This window comes from Dromiciops gliroides, chromosome 1 (assembly GCF_019393635.1).
Source record: "Dromiciops gliroides isolate mDroGli1 chromosome 1, mDroGli1.pri, whole genome shotgun sequence".
NCBI lineage: Eukaryota > Metazoa > Chordata > Mammalia > Microbiotheria > Microbiotheriidae > Dromiciops > Dromiciops gliroides.
The window spans coordinates 254,084,905-254,106,049 of NC_057861.1; the positions used below are offsets into that span (position 1 = coordinate 254,084,905).

The following is a 21,145-nucleotide window of genomic DNA, read 5'->3' on the forward strand; positions in this document are numbered from 1 at the left end:
TGTGGTCTTGCGAAATCACCTTTTTTTCTCTGGGCCTTAGGTCTCTCACCAAGAAAACGAGAGAGTTGTGCTATAAATGTAATCTCTGAAGTTCCCTCCAGCTTTAGCATTCTTTGGCTCCCTGAAACCAGGTATAATAAATACCTCGACATTCACCCTCCTAGCACTTTACATCTGGTACTTATCCAATTCTGCTTCACAGCTGTAGATGTACTAGCTTTGCCCTTCTTTGCGTATAAACTCCTTAAGGGCAAAGGCCGGATATGCAGTTTATTAACCAAGGAGATTTTATTGAGTATTTACATTGTACTGGGCACTATTCTCTACACTGGGTATACAAAGACAAAAGTGATACTACATTTTTATTCATGTTTTTTTATCTCAGTAACACCTTGCACATCCTTGAAGTTCAGCAAATAATCATTGGCTTGAATTGCATGGTGTCTTTAGGAGGGGAAAAAAAGGTTGGTAGAATTAGCTGTTCCTTCCCTTTTCTAAAGAGGTGGCTTTTGTTGTCTGCTCTTTCAAGCCCATCTGCTGCTGCTTAACTCATTTGATTAAGAGCATTGTGAGCCCAGGGTCATGGGATTAGCCAGACTGTGTGGGATTGAGCCTATGCTCTGTTCCATGACCACAGCCTACATCTCTATCCTCAGCTGACAGTTTGCAAATGTGTGTTGTGGGTCAGAAGGGAGGCTCAGAGAATATTAATTGATCAGTGGAAGATTCATAACCCCTGCTAGAAAAACAAATTGAAGTACATTGCTCTACTAATGGAGGGCTGGTAGGATCCACCTTTGGATGTGACAACAGTTTTAGTATTGTTTTTTTGGTTGTTGTTTTTTTAAGTTCAGACCTGTGATTTCATTGGTGGGTTCAATTCCCAGTGTGGAAACACCTTCTACTAATGGTGACAGGCAATTAACTCATTTGTAATTTGTGATCTAGGAGTGTTGCATGGAGTACCTGGTGATTTAGTGACTCGCTTATGATCAAATGACTAGAATGGGTTAGTGGCAAGACTGTATCTCCTCAAATATAAGACAGTTCATTGCCTCTTTTTTTTTTTTAATTTAGTGAGGCAATTGGGGTTAAGTGACTTGCCCAGGGTCACACAACTAACGTCTGAGGCCAGATTTGAACTCAGGTACTCCTGACTCCAGGGCCAGTGCTCTATCCACTGTGCCACCTAGCTGCCCCAGTTCATTGCCTCTTATAGAGAATAGTCCACTACATTTCATGTGATTCACTGAGATGTATTTAAAGACACCTAGATTTCCTTGTCCTTCATCTTTGCCCTGGGAACCCTATAGTTGATACTATCTAAACACATAACATCTTGTATTTTAACATACTGTATTCATAGAGTGCTTTTAACTTTTCAAAGCATTTTTTCTTTTTGTTCTCTCATTTTCATTTCTGCCTCACAAAAGTACCATGAATTCAGTATGGCTAATAATATTGCTCACATTTTACATATGCGAAAGCAGAGAGAAGTTCACTGACCTATTAAAGCTTACACAGCTCTTCGGCTGCAAAAAAAAAAAAAAAAAAAACCCAGCTAGAACTTGGGTCTCCTGACTTCTAAACTTAGGTTGTTTCAACTACATCAGTGGTTAGTATCAACACCTGTATCCTGGAGTCACATTTGAAGAATTTCACGTATCTGTATTCTGTTCACCTTTCTATTTGAGAGTGCATGCTATAAATGGCAGCAGATGGAACTGAAGATACTGGTATGTGACTAGAAGTCTTTTCTACACTATATGAGTGTGAAAACTGCCCTTTTGGGTTATATCTGCAACAGTTATGGTTTTGTATATTTTGTTGTTGCTTTTTTAACTCGACAGATTACCTAATACTTGTTATTTTGAAAACCAGCCATCTCTGGTTACTGCATCCTAGCAGGACTTAAAATTGTAGAAGGTAAGGGACTAGGGGTAACCTTTAAATTACACTTTTTAGCAGGCCCAGAATATCCCAGGTTGAAACTTCATTCATATTTTTTCCTTTCTTTCATTCCTCTGTGTCTTTTTCTTTCTGGTTTGATGCTAGGTTAGGGGAAGACTGGGGAGGGGATAGGCTAAAGATTGCGCCTCAACAGGAGTTGCATTGCTGAGAACCATTAAGTTTAGAACTAGAAGAGACTTCAGAGGTCATTTACTCCAAACTGCCCCACCTCCACCCCCATAGATGAAGAACTAAGGCCCAAAGAGATTAAGTGACTAACATGAACTCATACAGGTAATGAGTAATGGAAGCCAGATTTGAACAGAAGAACCTCTGAGGTTCTTGCTTTCATCAGATCTAGAGTGGACCTCCATGAATGTCATCACTCAGTGATCTTTATTTCTTTCCACTGATTCTCAAGGGCCCTGAAAAATCTATTTTTTACAAATTACATTTTGTGTGTGTGTGGGGGGGGGGACAGGGCAATGAGGGTTAAGTGACTTGCCCAGGGTCACACAGCTAGTAAGTGTCAAGTGTCTGAGGTCAGATTTGAACTCAGGTCCTCCTGAATCCAGGACCTGTGCTTTATCCACTGCACCGCCTAGCTGCCCCAAATTACTTATATTTTTAAGGAGCAGTAGTAAATACAGCATATGTGTTGGCCCTTTTTTGAGAGGTGAGGGTAAGGTATTCTTATATGTGAAGCACTAACATAAAGAGGTTCTTAATGTGATCCAGTGCAGGCCTCAGCTGTTATCACATGCGGCTGGTTCTACTGGAGACTGGAATTTCCAGACAGTTCTGACCACTGAGAGGTGGAATGTTGCACTGACGTCAGCAGCAGCTCCTGGGAATGTTTTGCATTCTTCTTCCTGGCAGTGGTCAGGTGGCTTCCAGCAAGAAGGAAGGACAACAGCTTCCAAAGGAAAAAAAAAGAGAGAGAGAAAGAGCGAGAAAGGGAAAAGAACAGTTTATAATAAAAGTATTGTGGGGGAGGCACTTTTATTATGAGCCAAATGTGAAATTGGAACCAGATGTCTTGCATTCTGATGCTGCACGAATGTTAAATGCATCTATTAATGACTGTAATAGCCGAGGTATTTGGCTATCTGTTGAACTTTAATCTTGATGATTTGTTTTTTAAAATGAACGAAAAACAACTTCTTGTATCCAGGATTTTAAATACTGAAGTTGCTTTCTCAGTACCTTAAAACAGAGAAATAGTCCTAGGAACAACAAGAAGACAAATATGTGTGATTGCTAAGGTTTTATGTCCACTGATCTTTGGGGGGAAAAACACAACAAACTTCAGAAAATGAAGTTCTCTGGAAGCCATTCGAGTACTTGTTTTGTGCTAGTTGAAGAAATTCAAAGTATAAATTGAGAGGAGTACATTTCAGTGTAACATTCAGTGAGCATTATCATAGTAATACTTTTCCACAAAATATTTACATTTCATTGTTACTTCTTTACATTACTATCCCAAACCATGTATCTAAAAAGTTAGCATCATAGTAATATAATAACAAAAAAATTGGGTTCTTCTGTCTGAAAAAAACTTTAAAAACAGAATAATGAGCTATAATTTTGATCTAAACTCATTTTATATTTGGTTTTTCTTGCCTTCCTAGTCATTTAAATGCCTTTGTTAGGATTTTCTATAGTAATAAGCCAAATGGTATTTGTTAATTGCCCAAAAATGTATATAGCATGTGTACATACATGTATACATGTACATTGCATACATACATACATACCCACCCACATATAAAATTCCTTGCCTGTTGAGTAAACTATGGTGAATTCCATCCAGTTTTTTTAATGGATGCTAATCCGTAGATTTTTCCCCCCCTCATTTTTATGGTTAAAATACTACTTTTCTTTGGGCATCATTATTAAGCTTTGATTTCTCTTCCAGCTCCCCCAAACCCTTGATTTGTGTTTCTATTTAATAGCTGTTCTAAAACATGGGGAAAACCTGCCAATCTGAGGGTACTTTCTGTTATACGTTGAGTCGGAAAGCTTGCCTTCTGTTGCAGGCGTGGTGTCTCTTGTGAGGAATTTCCAGAAATGTGGAAAAGTGCTGACTCACAGTATACAATCCACTGATCCAACTCAGGCAGGGCTTAGAGGGGTTTTTGAATAGTTGGCTGAAGTAAGCAAAATATGTTGCTGTAATGTACTGTTATATTTTTAGCAAAGGAGGTGGGGGTAGCAGAGAATGTGGTGCTTGGGATGAGATCCTTCCTAATAGCTTTAAAATGACTAAAAGTTCTGGGGCTGTGTGTGTGTGTGTGTGTGTGTGTGTGTGTGTGTGTGTGTGTTTTCCCCTTTCTATTATTAGAATTTGGAAAACAGGTTGTTGTTTTTTAGTTACCTACTGTTCTCTTTTGCCTCCCTAAAAGCCTTCTTTTCCTCTTTCCCCACCCCCTCCTCCCCAATCCACCTCCTCTGCTTGGCTCATTAGATTAGGACCATGACTAACAGTGTGATGTGTCAAGTAACATGCCAAACATGTTGTTGATGAGATGTTCAATAACATCACGTGTTTGTAATTTTACTTGATATAGAGTTCTCTCAGGTAAATGTCAGGGTCTCTGAATTTTTTTTGAGACAGATCATATTTCCAGCTATTTTATTTTTAGTACTTGTTTTTGATAGGTGGGTTGTACGTTTTGAATAGGTATTGAATCAGATGTATTAGAAATGTACATTTGAAAAATAGCTCCCAGAAATATTGCTTTTTATTTCTTTTGACTAGAAGTGATTCTCCTAAGTGTTGGGGTGATAAACTTTCATAAACATACATATTTATGTATTTTGTGTTGCTAGTGTTTTTAACTTTAAGATAAGGCTTTCTTTTCTCACCATACTGCTAGTTTTGCTGAATTTATATATTTCAGATGGGCCCCACACCGTGATAATGTTTTAGTTTTGTGTGGTCTCTAGCCAGGCAACTATAGTGGTTAAGTGTATGCCATAGATAGATAAGGGGAAAGAGAAGTTGTGTTCTCTCTCAGCATTTGATCTTAGTTAAATTTAATTAAACATTTATTAAGAGCCTGCTATAAATAATATGGGGCAGCTAGGTAGTATAGTAGATAGAGTACTGGGCCTGAAGTCAAGAAGACCAGAGTTAAAATCCAGCCTCAGACACTAGCTGTGTGACCCTGGACAAGTCACTTAATCCTGTTTGTCTCAGTTTTCTTATGTATAAAATAAGCTGGAAAAGGAAATGGCAAACCACTTCAGTGTGTGTGGTTTTTTTAAATTACAAAAGTATTTTATTATTTTCTAGTTACATGTAGAGATAGTTTTCAACATTTGTTTTTATGAGATTTCTAGTTTCACATTTTTCTCCCTCCCTCCTCTTCCTCTCCCCCCCCTCCCAAGACAGCAAGTAATTTCAGTGTGTTTTCAAGAAAACACCATATGAGATCACAAAGAGTCAGGCACTACTGAAGCAAGTGAGCAACAACAAAAATGATAACTGTGGATACAAAGAAATAAAGCAGCCTAAATATGATGTCCTATTATCAAAGAGTTTATATTATGATATGATGAGGGGAAAAATATGAAGGGGAGAAACCTAAAGAGCCAAGAGAACATCTAAAAAGAAAACAAGTTATTTTAAATAATAAATTATAAACTATATGTGGAATTCATAAGTAGGTGATGTTAAAGAAGTATGCTAGGTACCATTGGCATTAAATGATGTTCTTCATTTGGTTGTATTTTTCAAAGGTAACTGATGGAACACCTGTACTTTGGAGAAATATTTTCAAAATATTGAGTGAATATTTGTTCATTAGTTAAGAATCATTAAAAAACATTTTAAATGTCATTTTTCTTTTGAAGATTTTCTATGAGGAATAAAGATCTTCATTTATTAGTGGTCACATGTTGCTGGAGTAGAGCGCTGTGGCTTGATGAGTAGATTGCCAATGGAAAGTTAAGAGTTAGGGCAGCTAGGTGGTGCAGTAAATAAAGCACCAGCCCTGGAATCATGAGGACTTGAGTTCAAATGTGGCCTCAAATACTTGACACTTAACTAGCTGTGTGACCCTGGGCAAGTCACTTAACTCTCATTGCTCCCCCCCCCAAAAAAAAAGAAAGTCAAGAATTGTAAGTTGAAGTATTGATTTGCTTTGTCATAAAAGGCCAGTTAAATGACCATTATGTTCATCAATTTCTTCATTCTATCTAGCTTTAAATTTAAGGCTCTGCAATCTACCAAATGATAAAAAAGAAAGTACTGACTTATTCACAGGATAATTGTGTAGTTACCAATAACTGCACAGGCCCACGTTATAGAAAATCTTAAAAAGGAGACTTTTTCTTGCTCTCTAAGGAAACATGTTTCCCAATCCCACTAAGAGAAAAGGACCAGGGCAGCTAGGTGGCTCAGTGGATAGAGCACTGGCCCTGGAGTCAGGAGGACCTGAGTTCAAATCCATGCTCAGACACTTAACACTTACTAGCTGTGTGACCCATGGCAAGTCACTTAACCCCAATTGCCTCACCAAAAAAAAAAAAAAGAAAGGAAAAGGGAAAAAAAAAGAGAGAGAAAAGGACCCTTTTCTCCCACCGTTGATGGTCCCTTCTAGAATCAGAATATTCTGTTGTTGCCTGTGATTCATGCATAGCTCCCTGCCTTTGCTCTTCTTAGAGAAGTAAAGGAGGGAGCATTTTCTTTTTAGTACAGAAGTTCTTAACTTGGGGTCCATAGACCCTCAATAAGTCTATGGATAGTTTGTATGGGGTCCATGAACTTGAACAGGAAAAAAATACATCTTTATTTAAGTATAAACAGGATTACAAAGTTTTCCTTTTATAATCCTAGGTATTTTATTTTGTTCTTTGAAAAACATTAGTCCAAAAGTGTCCATAGGCTTCACTAGATTGCCAAAATGTTTGGTGGTACAAAAAAAGGTGAAGAGCCCCCAATTTTGGCTCTATAATTCTGCTCACAGAGAATTCATGGGCATATGAGCAACAGATCAGTGAAAGATGATGGCCACGTAGAAAATCATTCCACTTTCAGGGGGAGATAAATTCTTTCTCCTTGATTCCCCTCTAAATAACCTCAGACTCTGTGGCATGTTTAATTTCTGAGACACCAAGCACACATTCAGAGTGTTAAGCAAAGTAAACATCTGCAGTGCAGAGATCCCTCTTCTCCAACCTGAATACAGGACTACTTGGATGTTATCTATATTGTAGCACAGAGAATTTCTCTCCCAAGATTCTCTAGCAATTCCTGTCAATATTTGGACTTGATATTCTTCCATATGATTATCTGATAATTTTCCAACGTATTTTGTTCCTTTGTTCTTATTCTGCATTGAAGTATGCCTCTTGTAGCTCTCATTAGGTGTTAATTACCTTCACGTAACATATTTATTATTTGAAAGAAATATGTAGTAAAATCTGGGGAGGGATTTTATGTGTGAAAGCACACATGACATACAAGCAGACTCAAATGCTTAGAACTACAAACCTTTGGAATCATATGGGGGCATTAACTATTAAAGGGCGAAAAGGTTTTATATTAGTACTATTCATTGATCCTTTTTTTTAAACTGACATGCTGTCTTTGCAACTTAGCCGTACCTGACAATCCGTTGTAACTTGGATCCACGGTATTTCTGAAAATCTCTCATAGGAGACCCATCCAATATGCTGGGCCTTTCACGTTGTTCTCTAGATTTTGTGGGGATATCATGGATCATGTGAGTTATACTTCATTCTTGCAATATGATCAACCCAACATTTTTCTTAACCTGCATTTCTCCAATAACATATTTTGCATTTTCCTCCTGAATTTCAGTCTTCATTACTACTCTGACATCTTTCTTGATTTGTAGGTGATCTTCAACTTTAATTTCTTAAGAACTGTAATATTCCATGACTCCCAGCCATACAATACTCAAAAGAGTTTAGTTTAATTAGCCACATAGGAAAACCCTACTGGATGAAAAAAATGATTTATTGTCCACATCATGATATGTAGTTGTATGAACAACCCATAGATGTTGTTCATCAAAACAGCCTTTTGCACTATGATAGTGAGTGAAACTATTATCTTTGCCCCAATGTTTTGCTGCTCTCACATAAAATTATATTTAACAAAAGTATTATCAATAAAAACCCTATTCTTATCACAGCACTCAATATCAGGTTGGCTACATGTAGAGTACTGAACTTTATGGCCATAAATAATTCTTATAAATAGATGATCTACAAAGTCATGGAATAATGAGTATCAACCTTGGTGGAAGGAATACTGGTACCAGCAAACTTTCTACTCTTTGAAATTATTATCAATCTTGACCCTCCCTTGAACTCTTCCTCTCAAATTTCATCATGGTGTGGAAATAGCTCAGAGCTCTCAAAAGCAGTGCCAGAGGGGTTTAGATTCTGGAAATTTCTGCCCACTTGGAGGGGTTTTGAGTATCGGCTTGGCTATGTCTCCTGTCCCAGGAAGAACCTAGTTAGGTGCAAAGAGGCCTCATACTTAAATGGTGGCCACCAACTGATTAATTCATTTTGGATGTAGTAACTCATGCATATCATCTGTGAAGATATAAATATTCTACATCACTAAAAAGAATAGCCACACTAACAAAATCACAGATGACTGAATTGGGTGAAGTATTATCTAAATTCATAAGAGCCAACATTATAGAATTTAAACTTGTTTTTATTTTTAAAGTTTTAATGATTAATGAATGTAGAACATTTCAAGTAATTTTATTTAAATGTTTTTTTCAGTGTAGCTTTATAACATTTATTTCATAATGGGTCATAATTACTATAGTTAAGGTAGTGATGGTCAAATGAAATCACCTTTAAGGTTGAATGATAAATATAAATTTGTCTGGCTTGATGGCACACTCTTTGGGGATCAGCTCTGGTTCTCTGCCTGGCAGGCAGTTTGGGGATTCGGTGAGTTTTATAAAAGAATATAGACTTAAGTTTAGATCTAAGACTATTCATTTGTATTTCTACTTTCCTATTTCCCTAATCAGTATCACCTGTTTGTTATCTAATTAATTCCTAAACAATAAAAACTAATCCCTCACGATTAAAGCTCAGAGGCTTCTTTTCTTACTGATCTGGGAGATATATAAGGGAAAAGTTAAAGGGGGAGTTTAATGCTTGTATATCCAATTTTAAATCTCACATTTAAAAAACATAATATGATCTAGTAAGCTGTTCACTTGATAATGATAGATAGGCCGGAAAGCTGCATTAATTTCTATTGTTAAAATCATTCTAACTTTATTGGCTGTTGATTTCTTACCTACTTGAGCTCTTACATTTCTAGCCTCACTTCATACTACTTACTTCACAAAGAGTACAACCACACTAGATTATTAGTAATTCCTCAAAGTTGTTACTTAGACTCCCATCTCTATGCAGTTGCACAAACTGTTCCCCATTCCTAGAATTTATTCCTTCCTCATTTCTTCCTCTCAGAATCCTTATCATCCTTCAAATACAACTCAGATATACTACTTGAAGCTTTCTCCAATGCCCCTACTTATTATACTATACTTCCTTATTTTTATTTTTCTTTAATTAAAATGTGTTCTATTCTCATAATAAAATGTGTGTTACTTGAGATGAGAGCCTATTTCATTCTTCATCTTTATATCTTCACATAGCACAGTGCCTATAACATAGCAATCGTTTAATAAATGTTGGTTAATGCTAATTGCATTGTTACTGTCTGGTACTGTGAGATGCTCAACGTTTCATATGTTTCAAAGAATGAGGTAGAGGATGGTCATGTTCCAGAGTTATTAACAGTATCAAATTAAGCTACCCATAATAAACATTAAACAAAGAAGCCCACTGCACCTTTATCGGGTGATGCTGTTACTTTTTTGGGTATTAGTCATTCTGCATTAGCCTTCACCTATAATTTTTTGTAGGAAGGTCAGATGTTTACTTTCTCCTTCCTGGAATAAATATGCTTGAACGTTATTTCTTCTAGCATATGGATTTATTTATCTAGTAATGCTGTTACATTACATTTCCATAGCTCATTTCTCCTCTTAATTCACAGAATCAAATTTCAGAATTGAAACAAACTGCAAAGGTCATCTTCACTAACCTATACTAGAAAAATAATCCCCTCTCTAGTACCCTTGGCAAGTAATCAATCCACCCTTTGCTTGAAGATCTCAAGGGAGGAGCAACCCATTTTTTCCTGAGGCAGTCCATTCATTCTACTTTTGGACTGCTCTGCTTCTAAGGAAGTTGGGTCCCCTCTCCCTCATTCATATCAAGGCTATTTACTGCTTTGCATTTTCCACTAGTTACTAATCAATTTAATGAGCATTTCTTATTACAGATATATTATGCTAAATGCTAAGGATCTAAAGAAGAAATAAAAAGTTTCCTACCCTCAAGGAGATGAAAAATATATAGGTTTTCTTTTCTTTTTCTTTTGTTTTCAACTTCTTGCTTTTTTGTTACTTGTGAGCTCAATATGAGTCCACAAAATGATGTGGCAACCAAAAAAAAAAAAAAACTAATGTGATGTTGAATTGCATTAAGAAAGTTAAGAGTGGTATAGCTTTTATGAATAATGTTGCCCTGGCAAGAACTTACCTGTAGTATTTTCTTCAGGCCTTAGATTCATATTTAGGAAGGACACCATTGATATTTGGCAGGTATCCAAAGCAGGCCAACCATTATGGTGAAGTTTTTGAGTTCATTGTCAATTGAGGATCAGTTTTTGGAACTGAGGGTTTCTAAACTGGAGAAGAGAAGACTCAAGGACATTTTAGTAGCTGTTTAAAGGGCTGTCGTGTGAAAGAAAAGTTAGATTTGTTGTTTATCTACAGATTTGGGAACGATGGGTATAAATTACAAAAAGGCAAAGTTAGGCTTGAAATAACTAAAAACTTCTTAATAACCAGAATGATCTAAAAGTGGAATGAGCTGTTGTAAGTCTCTAAGAAGAGTTTAGATGACTACTTGGCGTATCTATTATAGTAAGGATTGTATTTTAGGTATATTTTTAACTAGATGGCCATTGGAATCTCTTCCAATGCTAAAATTCTGAGATTCTGTTATTTGAAGTAGTTTATTCATAGTTCTTTTAAGTTGATAAGGTACAAAATATTGGCAGCATTGCATCTGGATTACTTAAAGCCTATAATTACTTATGTGAATTTCTAAAGAGCACAAATAAACAGTTCATGAAATTAATTGTTAATTGATTAATTTTGGCAACATACCTTCCAGGGCCCTCCGTGTAGAAGAGAAGTCCTTCTTTACTTCAGCAACAGACAACAAACACTAATCTCAAATAATGCCCTTTTCATTTATACTGTATTGTTTTTAAGTCATGTCTGACTTTTTGTGATTCTCCAGCTCATTTTACAGATGAGAAAACCAAGGCAAACAGGATTAAGTGACTTGGCCAGGGTCACATAGATAGTAAATATCTGAGGCTGGATTTAACTCAGATCTTCCTGACTCCAGGTCCAGTGCTCTATCCACTGCACTACATAGCTGCTCAGGTATATACTGTAGCCTTGATATAAATAAATGAAGAATCTTGAATTGAGAGGGGAAAACTATCCACCAGTGCAGATGGTAACTGTCTAAGACTTTGCTAAATCCTAGAGAGTTGACTAATAAAAAGTAAACAACTTGTCTAAAATCATACAACAATTAAGCTCTACTGGTGAGATTTGAATGTAAATATAGATGTTGCAAACTTCAATCCCAGGAGTCAAGTCAAGTCAACATTGTGCTAAGTGCTGGGGATACAAAGACACCCCCCCCCCAAAAAGAAAAACATCCAGTCCTTGATTTAAAGTTGCTTATGGCATAACAGGGGAGACAAGATAAAGACAGGTATGAATAAATAAGATACATGCAGGATAATTTTTGAATTAATCTTAGAATGAAGGCATTAAGGGGGATTGGGAAAAGCTTTTTGCAGAAGGTGAGATTTTAGCTGGGACTTGAAGGATTGTCTTCCTATTCTTTTTAACTACTGTGATTCTGTATGTCCCGCTACCGCACTGTATCCTATCAATTAAAGGCATGAAAGGTTGTAAAAAGAAATAATCCAGGGATCTCATGGGCTCACCTCACCATAACATGGAATCTGGTGTTACATGTGAAGACATTGTAGGAAACTCCAGGGTACTTATAACACGACTCTCAGCAAGTTATTTTACTGATGTTTTCATTTTTGCCATCTTCAAATGACATGAGCATTTAAGCATCTAGATATGTTGATCATTGGTGCTGTATGCATTCTTGCTTAACTTTACTTTCAGTCTTTCTTTTTAGTTATGTCTGACTCTTCATGACCCTGTTTGGGGTTGTCTTGGCAGAGATACTGGAGTGGTTTTCTGTTTTCTTCTTTAGCTCAATTTACAGATGAGGAAATTGAGGCAAACAGGGTTAAGTGACTTGCTTAGCGTTACACAGCCATTAATTGTCTGGGGTCAGATTTGAACTTAGGAAGACGAGTCTTCCTGACTCCAGACTCAATACTCTATCCACTGTGCTACCTATCTGCTCTTTCTACTTAAGTAGTTATAAAATTTTAAAACACAGTTTCACCATGAGCAGTTATTTTACTTAGTATGATACTATACAACTTATTTCTGCCCTTGAAATGTCTACAGAGTTTTAAAAATTTGTGTTTTTAAAAGGGCACTGTAACCCTCCTATAGTTCCCACAAGATCCTCTGAGATTTAAATCCAGCTCCAAAATGTTTTGTTGTCACACCACACTTCCAGAGATCACTGACAGAAACTCAACAAACACACCCTCTAGTTCTTGACATACCCAGGGGGTGGAGGTTGCCCTGACCTGGTAAATTGTGAATTGAATTATTTGAGGGCAGTTAAGTATTCTCTTACCATCTCCTCACCTTTCTTGCCCTCCAAATCTGTGTTCATTATTTTTTAATCTTCCCAGCCAGATTATTCTTGTTAGCAGAGAAAACAGAAGTGAAATATGAATTCAGTGATTTTACCTTCTCACCATGTTCCATTATTATTGTCTCAGCCAGCCCAGCCAGCATTTCTCTCCCCCTTTTGAGTTGCTTCTAGCTCCCAAGACAGCTAAAATAAATTTGTTTTGTTCTTACTTATGGTCAGCTTTAGTTCATTCTGGGCATTTGCTGGTGTCTTTTTTTTTTTTTTTACCCTATTACACTGGTTTATATTCATTTTCCATTACCTGCCCTTGCTTTCTTCTTTAAAGCTTAAGTTGGTTGTTGTGTTTCCTGTGTACTAACACTACTCTCTTTATACTGCTTCTCTTTTTCTTCCTCACAGACACTTTTGTAAAATTTGTCCTTACAGAATTTGATTCATGTGAACTCTATACCCTTCCAGGGCTTTTATAATTTTTTAGAATTTTAGACCTGGGTTTCCTACTTTTCTGCTCTTTGATATCTGTCCTGCCAAAATTCATTCTGAGGGTTAAACTATACCCACTATTCTTCTACCTTTTTATAAATTCTGCAACCTACTGGTCACTTCCTCCCAAGGTTCCATCATTTTTACATCAGCTTACTAGTCACTCAGATCCAGAACATTGATTTTCCATTTTGAAGGATGTAATTATGATTGATGCCAGTTTTCTCCTGTTTTTGTCAGGGTTCCCCTAGATGTCTGTGTAATTGATCATCGATATAGTTAACATATCCCTGTGCCAGGTTTCTGATCCAAACTTGTTTGTTTTTGTCTTGCTCAGGTTTTCTGTAAAATATATATGTCCATGACAGTATTCCTTCTGTTTCACTTCTTTAATGTTTACTCAAATAAACTCTACCATACTTCCCTTCTTGGGTTTGTTCATAACTAATTAAGGTATACTCAGCAATAATCTAATTATTATTATTAATGTTACAAATCAATATATCATTCCTCTTCTATTAAATACATTCTATTAATAACATAATAACATAATCCTATCTTTTTAGGATATAACAGTATTGTAGCACTTTTTATGATAATAAATACAGGAAACACTGGGTAATAAACACTGGAAACAAAAGCAGTGACTACTAATTGAAGAATGACCCAATAAATTGCAGTCCATAAATATAATGAGAATATCTTTGTGCTATAAACAGATGATGAATATGAAGAACTCAGAGAAAAACAAGAAGACTTATATGAACAAATGCAAAACAACGTAAACTGGATTTTTAAAATAGTGTTTGTGACCACAATAACATAAATGACTAAGCAAGGCCCCAAAGATGAGATGAGAAAATGTACGTCCTTCCCTTCTTTTAAAGATGGGGGGTATGTGTGTATGAAAGATTGCATATACTATCAGATGTGTTGGTTAATTTTGTAAAATTCATTTTTTCCCCCCTTTTCTTCTTTATTAAAAGGAATGGCTCACCAGGGAGGGAAAGGATACATTTGGAAATGACGGTGATGATAAAACAAAATACAGTTTTTCAAAACAATACAAAGGCAGTATGGTTCAATAGAAAATCCAACGGATTTGGAGTCAGAGAACAGTCATTCAGACCCTTGCTGTGCTACATAATACCTGTTGGACCTTGGGCAAATTCCTTAGCTTCTCTAGGCCATAGTTGCTCATCTCTAAAATAAGGTCCTTTTAAGGTATAAATCTATGATTCTGTGATTTGTGAATAAGGTATCTATCTTTCCAGCATCACATTCCAATCTTGAGTTTCACTCTTCCTAGTCTCATAGTTATGTTTCTGAGATCAAATTTTTTCTCCTTACGTGAAGATCTCTACTTTACCTTATTACCCATATTTTTATCTTAAGCATCTGAAGCCAGGGATTTTATTGCTAGTTCTCTTCTTCGATATTAGGTCCTGCAAGTTATGGTATTTTCCTGCTGTTTTCCTACCTATGTTATACCTGCTACTTCTTATGGTATCTGACTTTCCAGAAGTGCATAAATGTCTTTCTTTCTCCTGTTCCCTTTTCAGTTTACATCCCCCTGGGTCAGATTTGCATGATTCCAGGCAAATGTATTTTTAACAGCCCTTCTCAGACATACTGAATCCCTGGCCAAGAGCCCATCATTCACATATTTTAATCTGTGGTCCAGAATTCTAGCTCTTGTTCTAGGATACCATTTTCTTAACCATCTGTTTACTTCATAAAATGCATCCACAACCTCAATTATTCCATATCCTAGGATTTTTTAAGTTTTCCCATCTAACTTTTGAGCGTCTTGAGAAAGCCCACTGTAGTCTGTGGTAACAGTCTTCCTCGTTGACCTATCAGTGTATCTGCATTCTGATATACTCACTGAAAGAAAAAAAAAATCACCTTTGGACCCAGACAATCACTTTTTACTAATCGGGTCCACTTATGACCTCCCTGTGGCACATTTTTCTGAGATTATGTCAGTATCTAAAAGGGATATGGCCTGTCTTGAACTCACTGTTGGCACTGTCGGGCACTGATGATATTAGACGTATATTAGTCTCTGTAAATCATGAATCTCTGGTTTTACAAAAAAATAACCTTGCAAACGATGGCTGAAGAACTGTAGCTTGCTTTCTTTAGGGCATTGTTTTTTGTATATTATATCACATTGCACCAATTACTTGACATGACTTCCTGAACAGTGCCTTGCCCTGAAATGAAATAAAGAGGCTTCTCTTCTTTGGAAGGAAACATAGCATTTGTGGCATTTCAAAACTGAATATTATCCAAGTCATGTGACCACAAAGATTCCTATGACTGGGGTCTCACATTAGAGTCCATTTGGACACAATCCATGGAGCCATTTGAAGCCTGTCTTGTGTACCACTGAATGGTGGCTCCAGAAGAATTTTAGATGCTACAGAATAGTAAGAAACCCCTTGGAAACACCTCGTAGACCATTTTTACAGAGAGGGTTTAGTCATAGTCTTTTTGGCAAATGAAATAAAGATATTCTTGTTTCAGAAGTATTCTTTTTCTATCCTTAAGGTTCCTTGGAGCTCTGAAATCCTATGATTATCAACCACTATCACTGTATAAGAATGAATAATGGATTAAAAACAGAACACTCTGTCTTGGCTGTTAAGGAATGTGTTGCTGTCAAGTCAAAAAAGTACATAACTCAAAGGGAAGATACCAGGAATGACACTCAGGCATTTTTTCCTTCTCCCTACTGGTACATTCTGTATTTGGGAAGACTCCAGTTTGTGTGTTGTGGATAAAAATATAGGCCATGGAACAGGAATGGGGAAGTGCTTTTCTATTAATAATATTTTTTTCATATCAATGTGAAACAATGCCTTTAGCTTCTGGGGGGAAAATTTTTACTTTCTCTTTGTTTTATTGTAAAAGCATTTGGGATTGATAGGAAAGGAATCTGAGGACCAAGTCAGTCTTTTCTAGTAGTTTAACACAATTGTCTCGAATACACTTTGTTGTTTACTTCTAGTTAGTACAACATTCACCTTTAATAAATTTATATATTTACTCATGTAGCCTTCCCCTCGGATTTGTATCTTTATCTTCTCCTTTTCGCCTCTCTACATTTCAGGGCAGACTGTTTTTAAATGTTTTTGGTTTTTCAAATATTAAAACCATAAGACAGACAAAGCTTAGGGGGGAGAGAGGGAGGGTGGGGGGCAAATGTTGGAGGGATGCTGGGAAAGCAAGCTATTTTTTAATTCCGTGTAATTTTCTCCCATTCCTCCCTCACCAGCAGCACTCTCCCTCCTCTCTATCCACCCTCACATACTTTAATGAGTGCAACTGAAGTAGTCTGAATGACCATCTTTGCTAAAAGTAAAGGAATGGTTTATCATTATTTCTACCTCTTTAACCTTGTTTTCAGAGGCCTGGTTTGGGTAATCATGGCTATAGTTAGAGCCTTCCTATATAGTCTCCTGGGTTCACTTGTTAGAGTTAAGAGCAATTTACCTTCACACTCCACCTCACCCTCGATTCCTATGTCACATAGTCAGAAAGACCCATATCCAAGTATTGCTTTTGATGTGTACTTCTTGTGTGACCCTAAGCAAATTACTTCTACCCTAGTCCCTTTTCTCCTTTCCTCCATATTATCTCCCTTGGTAAGATCCTTAGCTCCAATGGGTACATTTATCATCTCTATGCAGATGATTCCCAGATACATCACCACTTGTCTTTTAGAAATCTTGAAACTCTGGGGCAGCTAGGTGACACAGTGGATAGAGCACCGGCCCTGGAGTCAGGAGTACCTGAGTTCAAATCTGGCCTCAGATACTTAACAATTACTAGCTGTGTGACCCTGGGCAAGTCACTTAATCCCAATTGCCTCACTTAAAAAAAAAAAAAAGAAATCTTGAAACTCCATGTCTCATGGGCATCCCACACTATGTCCCAAATACAGCTCATTATTCTTCCCCCTCGTCAGCTTTCTTATTACTCTGAAGGCAGCACCATCTTCCTAGTTACCCAGGCTCAAACCCTTGATGTTCTCCCTGACGCCTCACTCTCTCTCACTCCATGTATACAATTTACACACTGTTGACAAATCTTGTCTTCTCTACCTTCATAACATCACTGGTATTCAGTCCCTTCCACTACCTCATGCTTGTACTATTGCTGCAAGAGCCTTCCAGTTCATTTCCGCGTCTCAAGTCTCTCCCTTTTTCAATTCATTTTCCACTCAGCTGCCAAGGTGATTTTTCAGAAATGTAGGTCAGACCATGTTACCACCACCACCTCTATCCCCTACTCAGTAAGCCCCAGTGCCCCCTTCATTTTTTCCTTAAGGATCAAATATCAAATCTTCAGTTTACCATTTGGAGGGCTTCATAACCTAGCTCTTTTTTAACTTTCAAGTCTTTTACATTATGCCTTTCCAAACACTCTGCAATCCAGCTACCTCCTCACTGTTCCTTCAACAGGACACTACATCTCCTATTTCTTTGCCTTTTTCCTGGCTGTCCCCCCCATGCCTGAAATGCTCTGTCCCCTCTTATTTTCTTTGGATTCCTTCAAAGATGGCTCAAATTCCACCTTCTGCAGGAGGCCTTTACTGGTTGCTCTGTTCCATCTTTATCTTGTGTGTACCTGATTAAATATTTAGGTGTTGTCTTCTCTGTTAGAATGTGTGTGCTCTAAGGTCAGAAACTGTTTTTGCTTTTCTCTGTATCCCTATCATTTAGTACCATAGTAACCCCTTAATAAATGCTTGTTGCTTGATTGGCTTCCCAGTTCCCTAATCCCTGAGACTGTCAGTTTTAGAGACATTGCCTATGTGGAGGGATTTTCTTCTTCAGGAGTTTCCAATGCCAATTTAATCACAGGTCTAGATGAGTGTGTGTGTGTGTGTGTGTGTAAAACAGTAAAATATCTGACGTAATTAAAGTAAAATATTAAGTATTGCTTCATAATGAAATTCACAGACTAGGTACTCTGTTTCTACAGTGTTCTTTTTCTTTGTTTACTCTTATTAAAATGAGTAATTTAAAGTAGGAGCAGTCTGTGAATTGATAATTGACTTGTTTTCCCCCCTATTATCAGTCAATCAACATGCATTAATTAAACATTGACTATGTGTCAGACACTCTGCTTGGCACTGGGGATACCACAACAAAAGCAAAGTAGTCCCTGGCCTCAAGGAGCTTATATTCTATTTTTATATATAATTTTCATCTTTATACTGAACTTAAACATCAAAAAAAGAGGGATTTATATACATAGTAGAACACAGAATATTGTATATGAAACTGTGAATCTGCATTTCATATAATTTGTTTTACCACGCAATAAATTCCACATATTTTCATAGCAGTCTTGCTTGTCTGTGCTTCCTTTTGAATGTCCTTCTATTCATTAAAAAAAAATGTTTCAGTGCTATTTGGGCATCACTATTGCTAAACTCTGCATTGTGTCTGTACAGTCAACCATTTTAGTTCTTTTCAATGAGAGTGAGGTTCATGTGATGCCTGCTTCCTCCTTCCTCACCTAGTCCTTCTTCCATGTTTACTTACTCTTCTTCTCACACACTCCAATTATGAGACCTAGCAGATGCCACCCTCTTCTTCCTCCTTTCTAAACTAACATATTCCTTTTACCTTCTCTTTTCTTTTCCCTTTTCAAACACTCAAAACAGAACTAATCCATATCCTCTGCTTTTCTTATTAGCTTCACACCAAACCCTTTGCAGCTGTTAAGGTTTTGAAAAGTCATGCGTTTCTTCTCTTCCTGTTAGAATGTTAGCACTCCATCAGCATATAGGGACCCTTCCAATTGCTTAAAGAAATTTACCTTTCTAGATTTTTCTTGACTCTTGTGTTTGTATTTCAAAGTTCCTATTCTTCTCTGTCCTGGGTGAAAACACTAGTTATTTTTCATCATATATTTTAGTGAGGCAGTTGGGGTTAAGTGACTTGCCCAGGGTCACACAGCTAGTAAGTGTAAAGTGTCTAAGGCCGGATTTGAACTCAGGTCCTCCTGACTCCAGGGCCGGTGCTCCATCCACTGCGCCACCTAGCTGCCCCCATTATATATTTTTAAAATCACATGTAATATGTAATTGGTGTTCTTTATCACAACTTTCTTATCTAGGCCAGATCGTAATCATACTTTCTTTCTTTTTTTTTTTTTTTTTGGCAGGGCAATGGGGGTTAAGTGACTTGCCCAGGGTCACACAGCTAGTAAGTGTCAAGTGTCCGAGGCTGGATTTGAACTCAGGTACTCCTGACTCCAGGGCTGGTGCTTTATCCACTGCGCCACCTAGCTGCCCCAACCAAACTCTTTTTTAAAAAAAATGTTGCTTTCAAAATGGGGTATGTTGGAGAATTGCACTGTAGGGTGTGCTAAAGCTCTTGAGGCTTTTCATCTGAATTCCATGGTGCCAGTTTTCTGGTTTTCTAAAAGAAACCTGGTTGTAGCTCTAACCACTGTGTCTTAACTAAATACTACCAAGTGCCCTCCCCCATTCTCTATCATGGGACACATATTCATAGCCGTAGAGCAGGTTTTTATTGGGCTTGATGCCACAAATGTAAATTCCATGGCCAGAATCAAAACTCATAGATGTTCCTCTGCTTATTAAATAATGAACACCTTAGAGCCTGCTTTTGAGTTAGTCATACCTCTCTTTCTCTCTTATGGAGTATCACTAAATTATATGTGTGCTGGAAGTATCCTCACAGAATATTTAGGGAGTGGAGGGGTTATCCTTACAGCCCTTTTTACATAATTACAGGGATATTCCTTAGTATTACTGTATATTTTAATGAATTAATTAGCACTTTAAAGGTATTTAATAATGGGCCCCATAAGTTCCACTTCTTCATTTGGGTCATTTTATTCCCAATTTGTTGAATCTGCTGTTGAAGTACTAATTTCTTGAGAAACAAAACAAAACTTGTGTTACACAGAGTGTTACCTTCTTAGAGGACTGGTACTTTCCTACAATCTAGAGAAGTGATAATAGATCGCCTATACCTTTAAAAAATATAACACAGGGGCAGCTAGGTGGTGCAGTGGACAGAGCACCAGCCCTGGAGTCAGGAGGACCTGAGTTCAAATCCGGCCTCAGACACTTAACACTTACTAGCTGTGTGACCCTGGGCAAGTCACTTAACCCTGTTGGCCTCAATTTCTTCATCTGTGGAGGTGTGGAAGGAAATGGCAAACCACTCCAGTGTCTTTGCCAAGAAAACCCTAAATGGGGTCATGAAGAGTCAGACATGACTGAAACAACTCAACAACAAGAAGAAACACAGGGAAGTGTTTTAGAGATGAGAAAACAAAGTACTATGTAAACTTCAAGGGTGGGACTAGAGGGAGGTCATGGCCAATTAGGAATAGAGAGTATTTGAGTTGGTCATGAAAAGAAATTCAGCAATTGAAGAAGTGGAGAAAAGGTGCTCAAGGTCTAAGGAAAAGCATGAATCTCAGGAAAATATGGGGTATGGCTGGGCATGGGTCACAGAGAGTCTACTTTTGCTGGACCATAAAGTATGTCTTGGGGAAGTAATATGAAACAAGTCTGGAAAGAAGAGTGTGCCATCTTGAATGCCAGTCAGCGGAGTTCTGCAAACAAAAGTCTGTTGGAGCATGAAGGCTGGATTACAGAGAAGAAGAGTGGAGCCAGGGAGATTATTCGAACACTCCATGATCTCATCCACATGGATATTTTTTCTACCAGTGGTGATCATGCCACATTGGTGCTTCTTCCTGAATGAATCCTGTCTATGCCCTTCCATAA

The 21,145-nt window shown here is 37.4% G+C and overlaps 1 protein-coding gene across 2 annotated transcripts in view; it reads left to right on the plus strand.

Moving 5' to 3' along the window:
• SPIDR (scaffold protein involved in DNA repair) overlaps positions 1–21,145 on the plus strand; it is a 591,441-nt gene that overhangs the window by 267,377 nt on the left and 302,919 nt on the right. The window lies entirely within an intron of this gene.